This window comes from Pinus tabuliformis, chromosome 7 (genome assembly GCF_031772625.1).
Source record: "Pinus tabuliformis cultivar Carrire ecotype Pingquan chromosome 7, CPIR1, whole genome shotgun sequence".
In the NCBI taxonomy this organism is placed as follows: Eukaryota; Viridiplantae; Streptophyta; class Pinopsida; order Pinales; family Pinaceae; genus Pinus; species Pinus tabuliformis.
This window is the reverse complement of record NC_142293.1, coordinates 1,667,191,219-1,667,204,676: the sequence shown is the minus strand read 5'-3', so window position 1 is coordinate 1,667,204,676 and position 13,458 is coordinate 1,667,191,219. Positions and strand designations below refer to the sequence as shown.

General features: G+C 37.9%; 1 protein-coding gene across 1 annotated transcript in view; it reads left to right on the top strand.

Annotated features, from left to right (window-relative positions):
• The window catches only part of RECQL2 (RECQ helicase L2), a 280,758-nt gene that overhangs the window by 84,961 nt on the left and 182,339 nt on the right, over positions 1-13,458 (top strand). The window lies entirely within an intron of this gene.

Below are 13,458 nucleotides of genomic sequence, written 5' to 3'. Positions count from 1 at the left end.
TGGTATCTTAATTTTACTGATATTTGCCGATTTCTCCCGATTTTCCCGATTTTTTGGTTTTCTGGACCCTTCCCGTTTTTACCCTGATGTCGATGTTCGCAACATTGGAAAAAAGTGAAGTTGTTATCCAGATAATGGCACAGAGAAACTCTGGATTAACCTAGAATTGGCCACATGTGCCCCATGCCTAGAGTTGACTATGCTTTTGCTGCTGATCTCAAGATCCTCTTCTTAGTTTGCATCATTCTTGCAGCTGGTTTTTATGTAGTTCCTGTTGCCACAAAATCTAGCAGGCCTTGGAGAGGGAAACCCTACAAGGGATAAACTAGACCAAAAAGCAAAAATGGGGTGGTGGCCCACTGTCACCATAGCCAAAATCCCCTGCTATTTATGGATTTTCACCAATGTGAGGAGTCCCGGTAGGAGAGAGGTCACTTATGATAGATGTTCTAAGGTCAATGTGTGAAGTGATCTTGCTAGGAGTTCTTCAATAACTTTGGCCATCTCATCCTTTTTCTGCTCCCATGAGTATCTTCTATATCAGAGAGATGATAAGTGAGTGAGTCAAATGAAGTGTCACATCATGTGTATATAGCAATGTTATCAGACTTGGAATCGACAATAAATCGGCGAGGCAAAAGAGCGAAGAGTTTTAATCGGCTCAGGAAAAAATCAGGAAAAAATGAGTGAATTCAATAAATAAAAATATACACATATATTGAATTAAAAAGAACATTTTTCATTGATATTCAATAAAGCCATGTTCAAGCAATGCATAATATCAATAGATGTCCAACATATCATAAATGAATAAGTCTCTCATATATGTTATGAGTCCAAACATGATCCAAAGTACTGAGTCCTGACTCCTAACCAGTGACTACATAGAACCAGAAGCATTTGCTTCTAAAAGTTTACAAAAAACTGCATACTAATAAAAAAATTCAGTAACTAAGAGTCTAAGACTCTTAAGAGTGAGAACTAGAAGCGATTCCTCCCACTCCTTCGCTTGCTTGACTCTCAAAGTTGTCCAAGTCATGTAGGCTAAAAAGAGGAGCCTCCTCTAATTGGACCCAATCTGCTGCATTTGTAGTTTGCAGATCTATCTCTTCAAGGTCGATTGGTGAATGATCCAAACCTGTCATTATCATGAGACATTGAAATGTGAATTAAAGTTTGACTTTGAACTTTAAAGTTTAAAGTTTAAACTTTAAAGTGCAAATCAGATTATGAAACCTTCAAATTCAATCTCTCACCTAGTATTTGCTTGTTGCGAAGTCATAGATTGTAATGGACAAATACAAGGTCATTTAAGCGCTTTTGTGTCAATCGGTTGCGCTTCTTAGAATGTATTTTCTCAAACATGCTCCAGTTGTACTCACAACCCGAAGCACTGCATGCTTGGTTTAAGATTCGAATGGCGAATCTCTTCAAATTTGGCATATCACTACCAAAGTTTTGCCACCAAAGACCTAGCAAGTGGCAAGGGTTTGTGAGTAAAAGTACTAAATAGTAAATAGTAAAAACTTAAAAGGACAACAGAATTTGATAAAACATTTAACATACAAAATAAAGTTTAAACTTTAAACAAATTTAATGGATTGATGAAGCCTCCAAGCCTCAAAGGATACTTGGCAACATCTTAGTTCTTTCTCGTATAGCACTGGTATAGGCAAATAATTTAGTTGACGCCCTATAATCTTGTAGTTGGGAAAAGACACGACTTTGAAAATCTGGATCAGGGAAGCACCTTTCCATGCATGTCATAAGTCCTCTGCCAACCTCCCCATCCTCATTAAATTTGCTTTATCATAAAAATATTGTGGGTTTAAGAAGTACCCAACAACATGTATGGGGGAATGCAATTGCCTTTCCCAACGAGCATCAATCATGTCACAAAGAGGCATATACTTTGCCTCCTCATCCCCATATCTTCTTTTGATGGCCTCCTTTGCGAGATCCATCGCCTCTTAAATGTAACCCATAGCAGGTTTGTCACCATCAATCATCTTGAAAGTTCAAGCTTTCAAATTTAAAGAAATATGAAACATTGAAAATAAAAAGAAGCTTGAAATGAAATTTCAAAAATGAAAAAGTTAAAAGACTTGAAGACTTGAAGTACCTGAGAACTCTAACAAGGGACTCTGTCACAACAATAATCTCTTCGGCATCTTTCCAGAAATCGTCATTAAACACAAGTGCAACAATTTCAATGCCTTCCAGGGCCTTGGAATGTTTAGATGCCATCCACTCAGGTCCCATGAACGTCCTCTTCAGATATATCTTTTGCTCAACCACAGATTGCAAAGATACAAAATTTGTTGCAAACCTAGTCACTGCAGGTCGAACAATTTCCTTACCTTTAGTGTATTTTCTCATAGTGTTTAGTACAATAGTGTGGTTGTATAGGTATTTGGTTATGGATTTTGCCTTCTCCACAACCTCATGTATCCAATGAAGCTTACCAATGTCCTCAAGCATTAAATCTATGCAATGGGTAGCACAAGGGGTCCAAAAAATAGTGGGGTGCCTAATCTCAAAAAGTCTACCAACAACCATATAATTAGCTGCATTGTTGGTGACAATTTGTACAACATGTTCTTCTCCCACTTCTTGAATGACTTCTTCTATTATTTCACAATAAGCTAGGCTGTCTTAACCTTCTCTGAGGCATCCACTGATTTGAGAAACATTGTTCCTGCTAGACAAGGTACAAGGAAATTTATTAAAGTTCTATTCCTCTGATCTATCCATCCATCACTCATGATGGTGCACCCTGTTTCTACCCATGATGAACGAAACTCGGATAGTGCAAGCATGACATCTTCAACACTCTCTAACAACAAATTTGTCCTAAGGTTCTCTGATAAAGAGGCTTTGAACCCTGGACCTGCAACAACAATTGCATCAATCATAGCTTGCCAATAAGGACTTCTGGCACAATGGAAAGGCATGTCAGAATAATACCAAAAGTTAGCAATGACCTTCCTTGCTTGATTATGGATATTTTTTTTGCAACCAGTGGCATCCAAGGTAGGTTGGGAACTGGGTTTAGTGTGGGGAGCGAAAAAGGTGTTTATGTTTCCACCTCCAGTGTTGAATGTAGGAGGACCCATTAGTCCTTGAGTTTGAGTTGGACTTGGAGGCATGTGTGGGAAACTTGGGAACATCATTGAGGATTCAACAGAGGGAAATGACATGGGGGTAGTGGAAGAAAAATCGTCAACTCCAGGAGTTCCTATTTCTTTTTTCTGCTTTGCTTTCTTGGCATTATGCTGTCTCAACATATCAATGGCCAAGGTTGCTTGGTGTTTGACATTTTCATCAACCTTGTTGCAGAGACCTATATCATGGCCGGGTATTTGTGCAAGGTGGTACTTGAATCTATAAATGCCTCCACTACATTTTGCTTTGCAAAATTTACAAACGAGCTTGGGGTCTCCGGGAATCTTGTCACAATAAGCCCAAGCAAAGTCCTTCTCCCTCAACATTGTTGTTGTTTTGGACTTGTGTTTAAATCAATGTTGCGAAAATTGCGATCGGGATTAAATCGGCGAGGGGAAAAACTGTAAAAATTGGGAAAAAATTGATAAAAATCGGGAAAAAATCGATAAAAATTGGGAAAAAATCGTAAAATACAAATATATTCATTTTTTTCAATTTTTTTAATATCTAAAGCATCTAAAACATAAAATAAATACATTGACACATAAATATCATAAAAGAACTAATATATAAGATGTGTAATATCATTTCTAGTGCTACATCACACATAATAGTGAATCATGTCCTGAATAGTAAGTCCTGACTCCTGAGTCCCAACTCAGCCTCAAAATATCAACAAAAAATATAACAAGGTATCTCATATCATGAGTCATAATGTCATATACAATGAAATGAACCAAATAACTAATACTACTGATTTTCTCTGCCCCTCTTGCGAGAAAATGCAATAGCTTTCCCTTTCCCTCTAGATGTAGATGCCGATGGAGTTGACAGTCGACTTTTCTGTGCTCTAGAAGCTGAACAACTAGGAGCTACAGGAGGTAGACCACGCCTTCTATTGGTGGCAGGGGTAGCTTGGGTAGGTGGTGTCACCTCCTCCTCCTCCCCCTCTACGTCTTCCACTACCTCCTGCTCTAACCAATCAACGACAGTCTCCATGGGAGGCCTCTCGGCCTCAACCCTCCATGCAGTAGTGGTGTCAATCCCATCCAATGAGATGGCCTCCATATCAAGTATCCTCTCAAGTTGCCTCAGCCAATCGAAGATTGTAGTAGACGTAGACCATGTCATTAAGTCGTTTTGACTCCGACCTGTACAAAGATCATAAAATAATAATTATAAAAAAATATTATTTAATGAATTCAAAAAATTAATTTTTAAGTTTTAAGTTTAACCTGTTGCGCTTCTTGTTGTGTATTTTTTCAAATACACTCCAGTTGCGCTCGCATCCTGAGGAACTACATGTTTGGCTGAGGATTCGAATGGTAAGCTTTTGCAGATGGGGTACTTTGGCACCATAGCGAGTCCACCATGGATCTACATCAAAATTACAAATAAGATAAACATAAGAAAAAAAATGAAATTTGAAAGTTGAAGCAAAGTATGAAGTTATGAACTTGAAGAGACAATGAAATTTCAAACAAACTAAAAAATATCTGGCATTTTAGTCTTCCTATCAACCACAACCATCTCAAAGCTAAATGTGCCACCTGCCATCCTGTATATCTCCATTTCTTTGGAGATTTCTGCACGTTTTGCTGGAGATCGCACCATCCTTTGAACACAGGTTAAGAATCCATCCATGATCTCAGCATCAAATAAGAACCCACATGGGTAAGAAAATGCGGGGTTCAGGTAGATCCCTGCAGCATGAATGGGATGATGGAGTGTGTTGTTCCATCGTTCATCAATCACTTCCCATAGGAGGAGTTGTTCTGAAACCCCTCATCTCCTTTATCATCATAGTATAGTAGGCCCGAATAGATTCTTTGGCCCTGTCCATGGCCTCATACAAATAGCCCATTGCAGGTGTCTCACCATCAACTAATCGAAGAACCTTTACCAAAGGTTCAGTAACACTGCACACCTCCTGCACTCCCACCCAGAAGTTTTCTTGGTATGAAACTAATCTGCATATGGCCTCTCCCTCTAGTTTGCGGCTAAATGTCAAAGCACACCACTCATCTGAAAGAAACATTCTCTTCACATCCCACATAGAATTCAAGAGGGATTGAAGAGATATGAAACTGCTGGCAAACCGTGTAATGGCGGGGCGCACCAACTCCTTGTTGGTGAATTTTTTCATCAAGCTAAGCATAGATGCATGATTATATATAAATTTTGTAATGCTTTTTGATGAGTCAACAATATCTTTGACAAAGGAAATTTTTCCTATGTCCTTTAACATCAAATTAATACAATGTGCAGCACAAGGTGTCCAAAATAAAGTAGGATGCCTCTCCATAAGCATCTTTCTAGCAACAACATAGTTTGCAGCATTGTCCGTTATGACTTGGACAACATGTTCTGCACCCACCTCCAAAATAAACACATCCAGCAAATCACATAATAATTTTGCATCTTTGATATGTGAAAATGCATCAACAGATTTCATAAACATTGTCCCCTTGAGACAATTAACCAAGAAATTTATAAGGGTTCTCCCATTTTGGTCGGTCCAACCATCTGACATCAGAGTGCATCTTGTTTGTGCCCATGATGCTCTAACTCCTCCAATCTTTTGGTGCACTCAATCTTTTCATCTTGAAAAATGCAACCTCTAAAGTCATCATAAGAAGAGATTTTGTACCTTGGGCCAACAATTGCAATAGCATCAACAACAGGCTGGAAAATTGGATTATTCCTTGCAACGCTGAAAGGAATATCACTCCAAAGGAGAAACTTGCCCAACAACTTGTTAGCTTGTTCTTTCTCCTTTTTTTTAAGCATTGAAGTGATAGATGGTTGTGAACAAACCGTGGTTCTAGGAACAAAAAATGATGAGGTAGCTACAGGGTTGGCTGTAGACATTGATGCTAAAGTAGAACCAGTGCCACTTTCATATTCACCTCCTAACACTCTCCCTGCTAGTTGCTTCTTCAGATATGCTTTGGTCACTTTGTCTTGTTTTAATTCTTCCAATGATCTGATGGCTCTTTGGATGATTTCCGCATTTGTATTGCTGCAAGGCCCTACCTCATGTCCAGGGATTTGTGCAAGGTGATACTTCAATCTATAAACCCCCCTGACATATGATGCCCACACATCTTGCAAGACAAGTTTGATTCATCAAACCCTCCATTAGGTTTACCAAATTCCCATAGAGGGTCCAATTTCCTTGCCATGTTTGTAACTTGGTTGAACTCTTGAGTTTTAATGTAAGATGAAGTTTGAAGTTGAACCTATGGCACAATAAGAATTGCAAGTTAAAAAAAATAATTTTTTCTTTTTACATACATGACACAACACATTGAATTTTTGACAAAAAAAAAACCCTCAACTCAATCCAACAATAATAGAAAAAATGCACATTCAAACCCAATAAAAAATGATGCAAAAAAATAGAGCACAAGAAAAAATTAAACTAATAAATCTAACAATCAAGTTTTGCATTTTTGACTAAAATGAACCCTCTCCACTCTATGCAACAAAAATGAAAAAAAACACCGTTAAATCCACTATAAAATCATTGATAATCAATGGCTTATAGAAACCCAAGCAAAAACAAGAAAAAAAAAAAAAACAAAATGGCCAATTTGGTGCCCATACTTGGAAACCACGGTTTGCCGAAGAAATTTGGTCCAAACACGAAGTTCTCTTGTTTGGGATGCTAAGATCTTCCGCTTTTCTCCTTCTCTTCCCCAGTAGACGCCCTCCTCTCCTCCTCAGCGCTCAAACAAGTTCGCTGTCTGCTAAAAATGAGAAATAAAACTCATCAAATCGCTTATAAAACGCGATGTCCCGGTGCCCCACGATTTCTTCTGTTCGAATCGCGATTTTTCAGCAATTTTTTCTAAAAAAAAAACTTTATAAAAATCAGGCGATAACATCGACTGATTAAATCACGATTTTCTCAACACTGGTTTAAATTGTGTCTTCTGTTAAGATTTGGAGTCGTGCCTTCTGTTTAATTTGGCTCCTGTAACAGTAAAAGACAATAAAAAATTTAAAATTGCTTGTATTCTAGTAAACTGTAAAATAAAAATTTGTCAGAGCAGTAAACTTTAAAATACAAATTTGTCATACAACAGTTGGAGTCGTCCCGGTGAACAACAGCTGGAGTCTTCCTCATTCTTGGAGTCATCTTGAATCTTGATGGACAGCGGCAACGACTGAGATATCGTGAACACAGTGAGCGAACAGTTCACTGCTGAGATATGTGAACATTGAAAACACAGTGACAACATGTAACGATATATCCTGACGTAGGGGGTATGTCTTGGTTTTTTCACTGGCTTCAATAAAACCGATTGTGTAGATGTCTTTTGCTGTTATGATCTCCATTCTATTGGGCAAAGTGGCGAAGCTGTTACAACAATGCTGAGTTTATACAGAGCATCATAGGTTATGTTTCCAGGAGAAGGATCTAGCTTCAACCGACTACGTTTAAAATTTAAATACAGCCACAATCTGCTGCCTAAGCCGGTTTTCCACCCGCCCACGCACTGCTATAGTCTGCCTGCGGCCTGGGTACGTATTCACGTCCTTTTGCTATATTTGTGAACCGACGTCGGTTGTGTTTCTGTGGACTGCTATCTCCGGGACTGAGTCATGAGTCGTGACTATGCGTTGCAGACTGAGTCGCGACAGTGTACACTATAAACCGTAAAACAAAAACAAATCGCTGTGAGTCTCAGCGTTTGCGGCTGTGTTTGTGTTGGCTTCAGCGGACTGTGTCGGCCTCTGCGGCTTTGTTTGTGATTGTGACAACGGAGTGGGCAAACCCAAAATCAAATCAACGGACACATATAATGGTTAACCTAAAACTATAAATCATGCTCGCAAACCTATAATTAAATTATTAAAGTCGTGCCCGCAGAGTTTTCACCACAAATCAATCGGTAATAAATCAGACGTAATCGGCAAACTCCGAGACTCACGAGTCAAACTCGTGTTGACCACGAGTCAAACTCAGTCAACGCGAGTTTGTCTTGCAGAGTTTTGAGTTGCCTCTTTTGGTTAGCGAGCAGAGTTATAATCGCGATTACTCGGCATACTCAATGATTCCTGTTTCATTGGTATATATACAAGTCGAATGGGTGCATTTATCCCAAGGGACACACCATTTCATGGTGTGGCCAACTTGTCCCTTTTGAGCCTACATGAAAGCCAAAAATAAAATTTATTTTATTTTAAGTTCCATAATTTTTCTAGGTTGACTTACGAGGCCTTTTGGCATGCGAGAATACCTTCCGATGCTACAAAAATCAACACTCCCTCTTAGCGAGGGATGCAAACTCCTTGGTTGCAATAGATTTTTTTAGCTGAAATTTACCCCAAGGGACACACCCTTTCATGGTGGGGCTGACTTGTCTGTTTTGAGCCTACATGAAACCCAAAGATAAAATTTATTTTATTTTAATTTCCATAACTTTTCTAGTTCGACTTAGAAAGCCTCTTTCCCTGTAGGAATACCTCCCAATGCTACAAAAATCAACGCTGCCTCTTAGTGAGGTATGTATTCTCCTTGGTCGCAACACATTTTTCTTTAGCTGAAATTTCTCCTTCCTTAAGAAGAGTTTATGAGCTTGCCATATTGATGCATGTCTATAGATAACTCCATCTTGGAGTGGGAAATGTAACTCATATATCTAGGGTTTGCCAAAGTCCGTTATGGCTCTTTAGGCAAATATATCAGTCTCCTTTGGTCATGACCTAGCCTAGGCATGCAAATCTTATTAGCTTCTAGAGAGAATTTTCCTTTGGACCATTCACCTTTCTAGTCAAAGTCTTTTATGACCTAGCTAAGTCCTTTTGGGTTTAAAGGTAAATTACTTCTTATCTCCTTTGGTTGACATAGTCGAGTCCTTTTGATAGCCAAGTCTTTCTGTCTTCTAAAGAGAAGATCTATCCAATCCTATAATTTTTTTGGGACATTCACCTCTAGTCGACCTAGCCAAGTCCTTCTGGTTTCAGAGGTGAATGTATCCTATACTCTCCCTTGTAATTGCCTTGGGTCATTCACCTTTCTGGTCAAAGTCCTTTATGACCTAGCCAAGTCCTTATGGCTTTTAAAGGTGAATGTATTCATCTCCCATTGGTCAAAGTCCTTTATGACCCAACCAAAGTCCTTTATGGCTTCAGGATATGGTTAGCCCAATCCTGCAAAGACCTCATCATTCCCTTCCAACGAGGGAGACATTTAACATCAAACTAAGCTCGTCATTGTTCATAGTCTACTCATTTGTGGATATGTACTAGAGCTCTAGTGCTCGCCTTTGTATTATGTCTCGGATGAAGTGGCTTGACCATGTTCTTCTAGCTTCTGAAGCATGTCTTCATGTGATAGTCCTAGCTTCTCCCTCTGTCACATGAGCAAGTCCTTTTATGATCGCTTCTACCTCTGTCATGTAAGAAGTTCCTTCTACTATTGCTTCCCCCTCTTATTGGGAGAACCCTCTTGTCACAAGACTTGCTTTGTTCTTCTTGATGTTGCCATCTACTGCCAAAATCATTGCTTTGGAAGCCTTCAAGATGTACCTGCAAACTTCATTCAGGAGGCCATGGAAGAAGCAATGATAACTAAGAAAAAGATACAAGGACAAGAGGCTCATAAAAAAATAAGAATTATCAAGGGAGAAAGATATGAAGTACTTATCTTTTGATTTAGGAAGGAATTACAGAGGCTTGTAGGGAATTTTCAACTCCCTCTTGATTCTTGCCTTTCTAAAATCCATCTGCTCATCCTTGTCCTCAACATCAAGGCCTAGGTTTCTTCATCCTAAGGATAAACAAGCCATTCATTGAGATTTCTAGCCAAACCAAGTATTGATCACACAAACTCCACTTCCATTCAACACTCCAGGTCTTGCTTTAGGGTTTCATCCCACAAACCCTAGGGCTTTCTTATCCAAGACTTCAATGTAAGTCATAACCTCCAAGTCTTCTCTAGGGTTTACAAACCCAAAGTCTTCCAACTCTTGGACAATATAGACTTGGCATTAACAAGTTTCTTCACGTGTTGAATTGAGGCTTCTGTGATCCATATCAGGTTTATGAGAAATTCTTCGGCGTAAATCACAGGATAAATCATTTGTCGACGCGTTTCGAACCAACAAGTGTGGTTCATCGTCAGGACAAGTTGAAGAAACAGATCTAGCTTAGCATGTTAAATAGTCTGAGCAGAGACTCCAACGGCTATCTTGACTAACGGCTAATTTTGACTTGAGGACCAGAGTCAAGATTTAATTGAAATTAGTTAAATTATGTGAATAAATAAAAATATAAAATAATTTAAAATTGTTAAAGGTTAGTTAGAAAGTTATTAAAAAATTAAAATTAGTTTTTTAAATGGGACTTAAATAATATATATATATATATATATATATAAAAGAAATATATACAAAGGTTAGTTAGAAAAAAAATTGAAATATACATAAAAATAATAATGAATAAAATTTTAATTACGAAAGTAATAAAAGGTAAAAAGATTTTATTTCAATTTAAATAAATAAATAAATTCAAAAAAAAAAAAAAAAAAAAAAAAAAAAAAATAAAATAAAAATAATAATAATAATAATAATAATAATAATAATAAATAAATAAATAAATAAACTAAAATAAAAATAAAAATAAATCAATAAATAAATAATAATAATAAATAAATAAATAAAATAAAACAAAATAAAAAAAATTATATAATAATAATAATAATAATAAGAATGGAAATTAAATAAATTAATAAATTAATTAAAGTAAATAAATCAAGCGAGCGAAAAATAAAATAAAATAAAATAAAATAAATGAATAAATTAATAAAAATAAATAAAATAAGCGAGTGAAAAAAAAAATAATAATAAAAAAAAATAAAAAAAAATAAAAAAATAAAAAAATAAAGAAATAAATAATAATAATTGAATAAAACAAGCGAGCGAGGAGGAAGGAAAAAACAAGGCGCCCAGGAAAAACGACGAAATAAAGGGGAACCAACGAAAGCAAGAAAGGGCAAGACTAGGAAGAAAGGGCCGGGATCCAGCAGCTACTGATCTTCCAGCCGTCATCTCTATTGAGATTGCTCGGCCTTCTTTCAATTTCAATAGCTTCTCTGAATTTACAGTGATGGAACTGAGCAACCTTGGCAATAACCTTGGCCTCCTCAATACATACTTGATGCTTGGTCTTTTCCGCATGCTCTGCTAACGCTGAAGACTTGGTTCTTCCATGTCTTAGGTCCGCTGCATGTTCGCTAATCCTTTGATGGATGGAGCGCCCTGTTTCCCCAATATAGGGGGTCCCACAAGAATAGGGGATCAAGTAGACACCCTTCATATCTTTAGGATCAATGGGATCTTTCACTGATCTGAGGGATTTGCGAATAGTGTTGAGGGGCCTGAAGGTTGAGGGAATATCATACTTCTTAAGAATCCGATAAATCTTGTCAGTGGTTCCTTGTACATAGGGAAGATGGACCCCTAGCCGGCGCTCTTTATGCTCTTTTTTGATTAACGAGCTTTTAGAGGCTTTTAAGAACGCCTTCTGACCCAAGCGCCTACTATAGCCATTCTCCATAAAGACATGAAGGAGATGGGATTTCTCTTTATCGAAGCTCTCCTTATCAGAAATCCTCAGGGCTCGCGTAGCGAGTGTGTTAAGAACACCCAACTTTTGAGCAGGGAAATGATGAGAATCGGCATGAAGATACTGCTCAGTATGCGTTTTTTTCCGGAATACTGAGTGGGAGAGAGAACCATCATTATTCTTCGATATAAGGATATCCAAGAAAGGGAGGCAACCATTGACCTCTTTTTCCATAGTGAACTTCATGGTAGAGGACTGGCAATTGAGGTGGTTGAAGAAGAGATCTAACTCTTTCGAGCCATGGGACCAGATGACATTAGTGTCATCTACATACCTTTTCCACAGCTTGGGAAGGAGACGAGCTGAGGCTAAAGCTCTGGCTTCAAAATCTTCCATAAAAAGATTCGCAACAATAGGGGGTAGGGGTGAGCCCATGGCAACACCACAGGTTTGTTCATAGCAATGTTTTACAAAACGGACTCGGATTCGGACTCGGCCGAGGATCGACTCGGAAACGGAAACGGAAACGGCAATGACTCGGCCGGCTCGATTTCAATGACTCGGTCGTTGTAAAAAATACATTAAATATTTATTTTTTTTATAAAAAAACATAATTTTATTTCTAAGCTTTATGTCACCCTGCCATAATTCTTTTTTTAACATAGCTCAATACCTAACCCTTCACTGTTTCTAAATGAAGTTGTCAACTGATCATCAAAACATTTGGACCTCTTGGAAAGGTACAAACCTAGTGCTAATATGATGCATGACTAGGGTTATTTTGTCATGAATAGATGGATCTTCTCTAAAATTTGGTAGTGATCATTTTGCTTGTTGGAAAGAATAATAGTCCATTGCCTATCGAAAGGTGCAATTTGAACATATTTTTCATTCAAAGAGTTAAGCTTTATGAAATAGGAATGATATTGTACCCCAATGTTATTGTACCCCAATGTTAATTTGGTTTTCTTCCTTAGCTCTGACAGGACAATGGAACTAACAAATTGTTGATTGCAAGGAGAGCAAACAACATTAACAGATTTTGTTGCACGGTTTCTCTGCAACTTCTGGTTGACTTGTGAACTAATTGGCAGGTTAATAACTCAATCATGATCTCCATCATGGCCTTTAGTGTGTTGTGCTGTAGTCCTTGGTGAATTAATAGCGTTCTTGATCTTACCAACAGAAAATGAAGCAATGTTGATGGAGCCTCTCTAATTCTGGAGCATCCAAGTTACCTACAGAGATCTTAAGTTCATCCTTATGATTATCAATGTGACTTGCGTTTTTCACCTTCATATTGGATCTTATTTGTAGACTCAGTTGTAGAATCTTTGAGTTCCAAGATCTATCTCCTTTGATCTTTTCATAAGATAAATGTATTCTGAGAAACTTCTTTCAGGAGTTTTTTCATGCTAAGGTTCCCATAAGTTTTGATATTCACTAATGAGGGTCAAAATTGCTCTACCTTCGATAATTTTTTTTATTTCTAAGAGCTGCCTTTGCTGTGTGCAATCACGAGGCCAGGAAAATTCTCTGATCCGACTAACCTGATAACTGCTAATAAAATGACTGGAAAAATGCTGTTATAACTGAAAAAACCCTGCTAACTGGAGTCCTACTGACTCGGCCGTTTTTTGACGGGACCCGGCCGGGTTGACGGGTCAGCTATGACCCGGTCAACCGAGCCGGGTCAAAGGCCGTTTTGAAATTTTT